This window comes from Lactuca saligna, chromosome 7 (assembly GCF_052625555.1).
Source record: "Lactuca saligna cultivar CGN05327 chromosome 7, ASM5262555v1, whole genome shotgun sequence".
Taxonomy (NCBI): Eukaryota; Viridiplantae; Streptophyta; class Magnoliopsida; order Asterales; family Asteraceae; genus Lactuca; species Lactuca saligna.
In genome coordinates this window covers 2,429,912-2,442,497 of record NC_136423.1, presented here as the reverse complement: position 1 = coordinate 2,442,497, position 12,586 = coordinate 2,429,912, and positions in this window count along the sequence as shown.

Sequence of the window (12,586 nt, the reverse complement as noted above, 5' to 3'; positions counted from 1 at the left end):
GAACTCAATTCTTGTCATATGCGAACTGATTTCATAGATGCGAACACAATTGATTTCATATGCGAATCCACATCCATCGATATGAAACCAATACCAGTTACAAGCAATTAGTAGCAACCATCGATCCTTTAATTTTCAATTACTCAGCCTTCGCTTTTCATACAACCCGTCGACCCTGAAAAATCGATAAACACCAAATGTCTCATTTTTAGATCGATTTTCTGATTAAATGTCATATTTGAAGAATGATCGATTTTCTGATTAAATGACCCCATTTTGCGAAGTTGGACCACTTATATTATTTCTTGAAAAGATCAGGTGCCAAATGCGAAACTCTAAGCTTTCTTCCCCAATTCGCATTTATACATTAAAAACTTCGCATTTTCATTCAAATTCTTCGCATCTTGCATCCATCCGTCTTTGAGTTCATTCGCATTTCATCGCATTAACTGAGAAATTAATCAGTTGTCTCATATTCGCATTTCAGTTGTTTGAGAAACCCAGATACGAACCCAAATGCGAAACCCACTAATTTCAAATGCGAACCAACCAAAAATCATCAACCACGTACTTGTGTCACCAAATGCGAACTGAATATCACCATTAAATTCTCCTCGCATTCTATAGATGCGAACACAATCCAGATCTCCGACTCCAAGCTTGCGAAATCAAAATCAATTAACCTCAAACAAATCGTGAACTTCTTATGCGAACTGTTTTGACCCACAAAACCAAATGCGAACTCAATTCTTGTCATATGCGAATTGATTTCATAGATGCGAACACAATTGATTTCATATGCGAATCCACATCCATCGATATGAAACCAATACCAGTTACAAGCAATTAGTAGCAACCATCGATCCTTTAATTTTCAATTACTCAGCCTTCGCTTTTCATACAACCCGTCGACCCTGAAAAATCGATAAACACCAAATGTCTCATTTTTAGATCGATTTTCTGATTAAATGTCATATTTGAAGAATGATCGATTTTCTGATTAAATGACCCCATTTTGCGAAGTTGGACCACTTATATTATTTCTTGAAAAGATCAGGTGCCAAATGCGAAACTCTAAGCTTTCTTCCCCAATTCGCATTTATACATTAAAAACTTCGCATTTTCATTCAAATTCTTCGCATCTTGCATCCATCCGTCTTTGAGTTCATTCGCATTTCATCGCATTAACTGAGAAATTAATCAGTTGTCTCATATTCGCATTTCAGTTGTTTGAGAAACCCAGATACGAACCCAAATGCGAAACCCACTAATTTCAAATGCGAACCAACCAAAAATCATCAACCACGTACTTGTGTCACCAAATGCGAACTGAATATCACCATTAAATTCTCCTCGCATTCTATAGATGCGAACACAATCCAGATCTCCGACTCCAAGCTTGCGAAATCAAAATCAATTAACCTCAAACAAATCGTGAACTTCTTAAGCGAACTGTTTTGACCCACAAAACCAAATGCGAACTCAATTGTTGTCATATGCGAACTGATTTCATAGATGCGAACACAATTGATTTCATATGCGAATCCACATCCATCGATATGAAACCAATACCAGTTACAAGCAATTAGTAGTAACCATCGATCCTCTAATGAGGAAACAGTTTCCTATTCGATTGTGCTTTGCAATGACAATCAATAAAGCTCAGGGACAAACAATTCCATATGTAGGTATCTATCTTCCAGAATTTAGGCTTATTATTGTTTTTAGGGATTATACTGTTCCTTGATGCAATTACTTAAGGTTGGTTTTTTCATGCATTACAGAGGTTTTGTTATATTTGTTTGTTTTATTTTTTTCTTATTAAAGCATCGCACTTTCAATGTATAATGCAAAGACATCTAATGTTGTATTCAAAGAAGTATTTGGAAATTTGTGATTTGTAAAAATTATTTAATTAGAACATTTCATTAATGATTTCTTATTGGTATTTTGAGTTCAATTACACACTTATTCAATAAACTTTTCACTTATATGTGTTGTATTATTTTAATAATTCGTTGATGTTCGAAATTTTATATTATTTTTTTCAAGAAACCCGTGTAACACACGGGTATTACACCTAGTATATTATATAAAAAAAATCATTTGGTGCGCATGATAGCCTCACCCGCTAACAAGACGGAGGTCAATCGAACGTTTGCCGGCTCTCACTTTTTCCACCCTTTTTCTCTTTATTTCTAAAACCAACGTTGTCCCGCCTCCCCCACACACACTACACAGACAGAGTTTCGAAACCCTAGGAACCCAGAAACAAAGGGGATAAATAAAAGTAATCGGAGAAGAAGAAGAAGAAGCAAAAGATATGCCTCGTGAAATCATAACACTGCAAGTAGGACAATGCGGGAACCAGATCGGAATGGAGTTCTGGAAGCAGCTTTGTTTGGAACACGGTATCTCCAAGGACGGCATAGTTGAAGATTTTGCTACTCAGGTCACTACTTTAACTGTATCTTTGGTTATGCTTGGTGGTTTAATCAGTCTCATTTGACTCTACCTTAAGTTAGTGCGTATTATGTTGAGCAAATGTCATTTAAAAGAGCGATCCCGGTGGACCATTCGTGGAAGATGGTTCTCTTTCCCTTGCATTTCGCGAAGCGGTTGTTTCTATGGAAATTGAGCCCTCGGAATTTGTGCGAGTGTCATTGTACTAGAAAATTAAGTGAAATTGAGCCCTCGGAATCTTGCATCCATCCGTCTTTGAGTTCATTCGCATTTCATCGCATTAACTGAGAAATTAATCAGTTGTCTCATATTCGCATTTCAGTTGTTTGAGAAACCCAGATACGAACCCAAATGCGAAACCCACTAATTTCAAATGCGAACCAACCAAAAATCATCAACCACGTACTTGTGTCACCAAATGCGAACTGAATATCACCATTAAATTCTCCTCGCATTCTATAGATGCGAACACAATCCAGATCTCCGACTCCAAGCTTGCGAAATCAAAATCAATTAACCTCAAACAAATCGTGAACTTCTTATGCGAACTGTTTTGACCCACAAAACCAAATGCGAACTCAATTGTTGTCATATGCGAACTGATTTCATAGATGCGAACACAATTGATTTCATATGCGAATCCACATCCATCGATATGAAACCAATACCAGTTACAAGCAATTAGTAGCAACCATCGATCCTCTAATTTTCAATTACTCAGCCTTCGCTTTTCATACAACCCGTCGACCCTGAAAAATCGATAAACACCAAATGTCTCATTTTTAGATCGATTTTCTAATTAAATGTCATATTTGAAGAATGATCGATTTTCTGATTAAATGACCCCATTTTGCGAAGTTGGACCACTTATATTATTTCTTGAAAAGATCAGGTGCCAAATGCGAAACTCTAAGCTTTCTTCCCCAATTCGCATTTATACATTAAAAACTTCGCATTTTCATTCAAATTCTTCGCATCTTGCATCCATCCGTCTTTGAGTTCATTCGCATTTCATCGCATTAACTGAGAAATTAATCAGTTGTCTCATATTCGCATTTCAGTTGTTTGAGAAACCCAGATACGAACCCAAATGCGAAACCCACTAATTTCAAATGCGAACCAACCAAAAATCATCAACCACGTACTTGTGTCACCAAATGCGAACTGAATATCACCATTAAATTCTCCTCGCATTCTATAGATGCGAACACAATCCAGATCTCCGACTCCAAGCTTGCGAAATCAAAATCAATTAACCTCAAACAAATCGTGAACTTCTTATGCGAACTGTTTTGACCCACAAAACCAAATGCGAACTCAATTCTTGTCATATGCGAACTGATTTCATAGATGCGAACACAATTGATTTCATATGCGAATCCACATCCATCGATATGAAACCAATACCAGTTACAAGCAATTAGTAGCAACCATCGATCCTCTAATTTTCAATTACTCAGCCTTCGCTTTTCATACAACCCGTCGACCCTGAAAAATCGATAAACACCAAATGTCTCATTTTTAGATCGATTTTCTGATTAAATGTCATATTTGAAGAATGATCGATTTTCTGATTAAATGACCCCATTTTGCGAAGTTGGACCACTTATATTATTTCTTGAAAAGATCAGGTGCCAAATGCGAAACTCTAAGCTTTCTTCCCCAATTCGCATTTATACATTAAAAACTTCGCATTTTCATTCAAATTCTTCGCATCTTGCATCCATCCGTCTTTGAGTTCATTCGCATTTCATCGCATTAACTGAGAAATTAATCAGTTGTCTCATATTCGCATTTCAGTTGTTTGAGAAACCCAGATACGAACCCAAATGCGAAACCCACTAATTTCAAATGCGAACCAACCAAAAATCATCAACCACGTACTTGTGTCACCAAATGCGAACTGAATATCACCATTAAATTCTCCTCGCATTCTATAGATGCGAACACAATCCAGATCTCCGACTCCAAGCTTGCGAAATCAAAATCAATTAACCTCAAACAAATCGTGAACTTCTTATGCGAACTGTTTTGACCCACAAAACCAAATGCGAACTCAATTCTTGTCATATGCGAACTGATTTCATAGATGCGAACACAATTGATTTCATATGCGAATCCACATCCATCGATATGAAACCAATACCAGTTACAAGCAATTAGTAGCAACCATCGATCCTCTAATTTTCAATTACTCAGCCTTCGCTTTTCATACAACCCGTCGACCCTGAAAAATCGATAAACACCAAATGTCTCATTTTTAGATCGATTTTCTGATTAAATGTCATATTTGAAGAATGATCGATTTTCTGATTAAATGACCCCATTTTGCGAAGTTGGACCACTTATATTATTTCTTGAAAAGATCAGGTGCCAAATGCGAAACTCTAAGCTTTCTTCCCCAATTCGCATTTATACATTAAAAACTTCGCATTTTCATTCAAATTCTTCGCATCTTGCATCCATCCGTCTTTGAGTTCATTCGCATTTCATCGCATTAACTGAGAAATTAATCAGTTGTCTCATATTCGCATTTCAGTTGTTTGAGAAACCCAGATACGAACCCAAATGCGAAACCCACTAATTTCAAATGCGAACCAACCAAAAATCATCAACCACGTACTTGTGTCACCAAATGCGAACTGAATATCACCATTAAATTCTCCTCGCATTCTATAGATGCGAACACAATCCAGATCTCCGACTCCAAGCTTGCGAAATCAAAATCAATTAACCTCAAACAAATCGTGAACTTCTTATGCGAACTGTTTTGACCCACAAAACCAAATGCGAACTCAATTCTTGTCATATGCGAACTGATTTCATAGATGCGAACACAATTGATTTCATATGCGAATCCACATCCATCGATATGAAACCAATACCAGTTACAAGCAATTAGTAGCAACCATCGATCCTCTAATTTTCAATTACTCAGCCTTCGCTTTTCATACAACCCGTCGACCCTGAAAAATCGATAAACACCAAATGTCTCATTTTTAGATCGATTTTCTGATTAAATGTCATATTTGAAGAATGATTGATTTTCTGATTAAATGACCCCATTTTGCGAAGTTGGACCACTTATATTATTTCTTGAAAAGATCAGGTGCCAAATGCGAAACTCTAAGCTTTCTTCCCCAATTCGCATTTATACATTAAAAACTTCGCATTTTCATTCAAATTCTTCGCATCTTGCATCCATCCGTCTTTGAGTTCATTCGCATTTCATCGCATTAACTAAGAAATTAATCAGTTGTCTCATATTCGCATTTCAGTTGTTTGAGAAACCCAGATACGAACCCAAATGCGAAACCCACTAATTTCAAATGCGAACCAACCAAAAATCATCAACCACGTACTTGTGTCACCAAATGCGATCTGAATATCACCATTAAATTCTCCTCGCATTCTATAGATGCGAACACAATCCAGATCTCCGACTCCAAGCTTGCGAAATCAAAATCAATTAACCTCAAACAAATCGTGAACTTCTTATGCGAACTGTTTTGACCCACAAAACCAAATGCGAACTCAATTGTTGTCATATGCGAACTGATTTCATAGATGCGAACACAATTGATTTCATATGCGAATCCACATCCATCGATATGAAACCAATACCAGTTACAAGCAATTAGTATTAACCATCGATCCTCTAATTTTCAATTACTCAGCCTTCGCTTTTCATACAACCCGTCGACCCTAAAAAATCCATAAACACCAAATGTCTCATTTTTAGATCGATTTTCTGATTAAATGTCATATTTGAAGAATGATCGATTTTCTGATTAAATGACCCCATTTTGCGAAGTTGGACCACTTATATTATTTCTTGAAAAGATCAGGTGCCAAATGCGAAACTCTAAGCTTTCTTCCCCAATTCGCATTTATACATTAAAAACTTCGCATTTTCATTCAAATTCTTCGCATCTTGCATCCATCCGTCTTTGAGTTCATTCGTATTTCATCGCATTAACTGAGAAATTAATCAGTTGTCTCATATTCGCATTTCAGTTGTTTGAGAAACCCAGATACGAACCCAAATGCGAAACCCACTAATTTCAAATGCGAACCAACCAAAAATCATCAACCACGTACTTGTGTCACCAAATGCGAACTGAATATCACCATTAAATTCTCCTCGCATTCTATAGATGCGAACACAATCCAGATCTCCGACTCCAAGCTTGCGAAATCAAAATCAATTAACCTCAAACAAATCGTGAACTTCTTATGCGAACTGTTTTGACCCACAAAACCAAATGCGAACTCAATTCTTGTCATATGCGAACTGATTTCATAGATGCGAACACAATTGATTTCATATGCGAATCCACATCCATCGATATGAAACCAATACCAGTTACAAGCAATTAGTAGCAACCATCGATCCTCTAATTTTCAATTACTCAGCCTTCGCTTTTCATACAACCCGTCGACCCTGAAAAATCGATAAACACCAAATGTCTCATTTTTAGATCGATTTTCTGATTAAATGTCATATTTGAAGAATGATCGATTTTCTGATTAAATGACCCCATTTTGCGAAGTTGGACCACTTATATTATTTCTTGAAAAGATCAGGTGCCAAATGCGAAACTCTAAGCTTTCTTCCCCAATTCGCATTTATACATTAAAAACTTCGCATTTTCATTCAAATTCTTCGCATCTTGCATCCATCCGTCTTTGAGTTCATTCGCATTTCATCGCATTAACTGAGAAATTAATCAGTTGTCTCATATTCGCATTTCAGTTGTTTGAGAAACCCAGATACGAACCCAAATGCGAAACCCACTAATTTCAAATGCGAACCAACCAAAAATCATCAACCACGTACTTGTGTCACCAAATGCGAACTGAATATCACCATTAAATTCTCCTCGCATTCTATAGATGCGAACACAATCCAGATCTCCGACTCCAAGCTTGCGAAATCAAAATCAATTAACCTCAAACAAATCGTGAACTTCTTATGCGAACTGTTTTGACCCACAAAACCAAATGCGAACTCAATTCTTGTCATATGCGAACTGATTTCATAGATGCGAACACAATTGATTTCATATGCGAATCCACATCCATCGATATGAAACCAATACCAGTTACAAGCAATTAGTAGCAACCATCGATCCTCTAATTTTCAATTACTCAGCCTTCGCTTTTCATACAACCCGTCGACCCTGAAAAATCGATAAACACCAAATGTCTCATTTTTAGATCGATTTTCTGATTAAATGTCATATTTGAAGAATGATCGATTTTCTGATTAAATGACCCCATTTTGCGAAGTTGGACCACTTATATTATTTCTTGAAAAGATCAGGTGCCAAATGCGAAACTCTAAGCTTTCTTCCCCAATTCGCATTTATACATTAAAAACTTCGCATTTTCATTCAAATTCTTCGCATCTTGCATCCATCCGTCTTTGAGTTCATTCGCATTTCATCGCATTAACTGAGAAATTAATCAGTTGTCTCATATTCGCATTTCAGTTGTTTGAGAAACCCAGATACGAACCCAAATGCGAAACCCACTAATTTCAAATGCGAACCAACCAAAAATCATCAACCACGTACTTGTGTCACCAAATGCGAACTGAATATCACCATTAAATTCTCCTCGCATTCTATAGATGCGAACACAATCCAGATCTCCGACTCCAAGCTTGCGAAATCAAAATCAATTAACCTCAAACAAATCGTGAACTTCTTATGCGAACTGTTTTGACCCACAAAACCAAATGCGAACTCAATTCTTGTCATATGCGAACTGATTTCATAGATGCGAACACAATTGATTTCATATGCAAATCCACATCCATCGATATGAAACCAATACCAGTTACAAGCAATTAGTATTAACCATCGATCCTCTAATTTTCAATTACTCAGCCTTCGCTTTTCATACAACCCGTCGACCCTGAAAAATCGATAAACACCAAATGTCTCATTTTTAGATCGATTTTCTGATTAAATGTCATATTTGAAGAATGATCGATTTTCTGATTAAATGACCCCATTTTGCGAAGTTGGACCACTTATATTATTTCTTGAAAAGATCAGGTGCCAAATGCGAAACTCTAAGCTTTCTTCCCCAATTCGCATTTATACATTAAAAACTTCGCATTTTCATTCAAATTCTTCGCATCTTGCATCCATCCGTCTTTGAGTTCATTCGCATTTCATCGCATTAACTGAGAAATTAATCAGTTGTCTCATATTCGCATTTCAGTTGTTTGAGAAACCCAGATACGAACCCAAATGCGAAACCCACTAATTTCAAATGCGAACCAACCAAAAATCATCAACCACGTACTTGTGTCACCAAATGCGAACTGAATATCACCATTAAATTCTCCTCGCATTCTATAGATGCGAACACAATCCAGATCTCCGACTCCAAGCTTGCGAAATCAAAATCAATTAACCTCAAACAAATCGTGAACTTCTTATGCGAACTGTTTTGACCCACAAAACCAAATGCGAACTCAATTGTTGTCATATGCGAACTGATTTCATAGATGCGAACACAATTGATTTCATATGCGAATCCACATCCATCGATATGAAACCAATACCAGTTACAAGCAATTAGTAGCAACCATCGATCCTCTAATGAGGAAACAGTTTCCTATTCGATTGTGCTTTGCAATGACTATCAATAAAGCTCAGGGACAAACAATTCCATATGTAGGTATCTATCTTCCAGAATTTAGGCTTATTATTGTTTTTAGGGATTATACTGTTCCTTGATGCAATTACTTAAGGTTGGTTTTTTCATGCATTACAGAGGTTTTGTTATATTTGTTTGTTTTATTTTTTTCTTATTAAAGCATCGCACTTTCAATGTATAATGCAAAGACATCTAATGTTGTATTCAAAGAAGTATTTGGAAATTTGTGATTTGTAAAAATTATTTAATTAGAACATTTCATTAATGATTTCTTTTTGGTATTTTGAGTTCAATTACACACTTATTCAATAAACTTTTCACTTATATGTGTTGTATTATTTTAATAATTCGTTGATGTTCGAAATTTTATATTATTTTTTTCAAGAAACCCGTGTAACACACGGGTATTACACCTAGTATATTATATAAAAAAAATCATTTGGTGCGCATGATAGCCTCACCCGCTAACAAGACGGAGGTCAATCGAACGTTTGCCGGCTCTCACTTTTTCCACCCTTTTTCTCTTTATTTCTAAAACCAACGTTGTCCCGCCTCCCCCACACACACTACACAGACAGAGTTTCGAAACCCTAGGAACCCAGAAACAAAGGGGATAAATAAAAGTAATCGGAGAAGAAGAAGAAGAAGCAAAAGATATGCCTCGTGAAATCATAACACTGCAAGTAGGACAATGCGGGAACCAGATCGGAATGGAGTTCTGGAAGCAGCTTTGTTTGGAACACGGTATCTCCAAGGACAGCATACTTGAAGATTTCGCTACTCAGGTCACTACTTTAACTGTATCTTTGGTTATGCTTGGTGGTTTAATCAGTCTCATTTGACTCTACCTTAAGTTAGTGCGTATTATGTTGAGCAAATGTCATTTAAAAGAGCGATCCCGGTGGACCATTCGTGGAAGATGGTTCTCTTTCCCTTGCATTTCGCGAAGCGGTTGTTTCTATGGAAATTGAGCCCTCGGAATTTGTGCGAGTGTCATTGTACTAGAAAATTAAGTGAAATTGAGCCCTCGGAATCTTGCATCCATCCGTCTTTGAGTTCATTCGCATTTCATCGCATTAACTGAGAAATTAATCAGTTGTCTCATATTCGCATTTCAGTTGTTTGAGAAACCCAGATACGAACCCAAATGCGAAACCCACTAATTTCAAATGCGAACCAACCAAAAATCATCAACCACGTACTTGTGTCACCAAATGCGAACTGAATATCACCATTAAATTCTCCTCGCATTCTATAGATGCGAACACAATCCAGATCTCCGACTCCAAGCTTGCGAAATCAAAATCAATTAACCTCAAACAAATCGTGAACTTCTTATGCGAACTGTTTTGACCCACAAAACCAAATGCGAACTCAATTCTTTTCATATGCGAACTGATTTCATAGATGCGAACACAATTGATTTCATATACGAATCCACATCCATCGATATGAAACCAATACCAGTTACAAGCAATTAGTAGCAACCATCGATCCTCTAATTTTCAATTACTCAGCCTTCGCTTTTCATACAACCCGTCGACCCTGAAAAATCGATAAACACCAAATGTCTCATTTTTAGATCGATTTTCTGATTAAATGTCATATTTGAAGAATGATCGATTTTCTGATTAAATGACCCCATTTTGCGAAGTTGGACCACTTATATTATTTCTTGAAAAGATCAGGTGCCAAATGCGAAACTCTAAGCTTTCTTCCCCAATTCGCATTTATACATTAAAAACTTCGCATTTTCATTCAAATTCTTCGCATCTTGCATCCATCCGTCTTTGAGTTCATTCGCATTTCATCGCATTAACTGAGAAATTAATCAGTTGTCTCATATTCGCATTTCAGTTGTTTGAGAAACCCAGATACGAACCCAAATGCGAAACCCACTAATTTCAAATGCGAACCAACCAAAAATCATCAACCACGTACTTGTGTCACCAAATGCGAACTGAATATCACCATTAAATTCTCCTCGCATTCTATAGATGCGAACACAATCCAGATCTCCGACTCCAAGCTTGCGAAATCAAAATCAATTAACCTCAAACAAATCGTGAACTTCTTATGCGAACTGTTTTGACCCACAAAACCAAATGCGAACTCAATTGTTGTCATATGCGAACTGATTTCATAGATGCGAACACAATTGATTTCATATGCGAATCCACATCCATCGATATGAAACCAATACCAGTTACAAGCAATTAGTAGCAACCATCGATCCTCTAATGAGGAAACAGTTTCCTATTCGATTGTGCTTTGCAATGACAATCAATAAAGCTCAGGGACAAACAATTCCATATGTAGGTATCTATCTTCCAGAATTTAGGCTTATTATTGTTTTTAGGGATTATACTGTTCCTTGATGCAATTACTTAAGGTTGGTTTTTTCATGCATTACAGAGGTTTTGTTATATTTGTTTGTTTTATTTTTTTCTTATTAAAGCATCGCACTTTCAATGTATAATGCAAAGACATCTAATGTTGTATTCAAAGAAGTATTTGGAAATTTGTGATTTGTAAAAATTATTTAATTAGAATATTTCATTAATGATTTCTTTTTGGTATTTTGAGTTCAATTACACACTTATTCAATAAACTTTTCACTTATATGTGTTGTATTATTTTAATAATTCGTTGATGTTCGAAATTTTATATTATTTTTTTCAAGAAACCCGTGTAACACACGGGTATTACACCTAGTATATTATATAAAAAAAATCATTTGGTGCGCATGATAGCCTCACCCGCTAACAAGACGGAGGTCAATCGAACGTTTGCCGGCTCTCACTTTTTCCACCCTTTTTCTCTTTATTTCTAAAACCAATGTTGTCCCGCCTCCCCCACACACACTACACAGACAGAGTTTCGAAACCCTAGGAACCCAGAAACAAAGGGGATAAATAAAAGTAATCGGAGAAGAAGAAGAAGAAGCAAAAGATATGCCTCGTGAAATCATAACACTGCAAGTAGGACAATGCGGGAACCAGATCGGAATGGAGTTCTGGAAGCAGCTTTGTTTGGAACATGGTATCTCCAAGGACAGCATACTTGAAGATTTCGCTACTCAGGTCACTACTTTAACTGTATCTTTGGTTATGCTTGGTGGTTTAATCAGTCTCATTTGACTCTACCTTAAGTTAGTGCGTATTATGTTGAGCAAATGTCATTTAAAAGAGCGATCCCGGTGGACCATTCGTGGAAGATGGTTCTCTTTCCCTTGCATTTCGCGAAGCGGTTGTTTCTATGGAAATTGAGCCCTCGGAATTTGTGCGAGTGTCATTGTACTAGAAAATTAAGTGAAATTGAGCCCTCGGAATCTTGCATCCATCCGTCTTTGAGTTCATTCGCATTTCATCGCATTAACTGAGAAATTAATCAGTTGTCTCATATTCGCATTTCAGTTGTTTGAGAAACCCAGATACGAACCCAAATG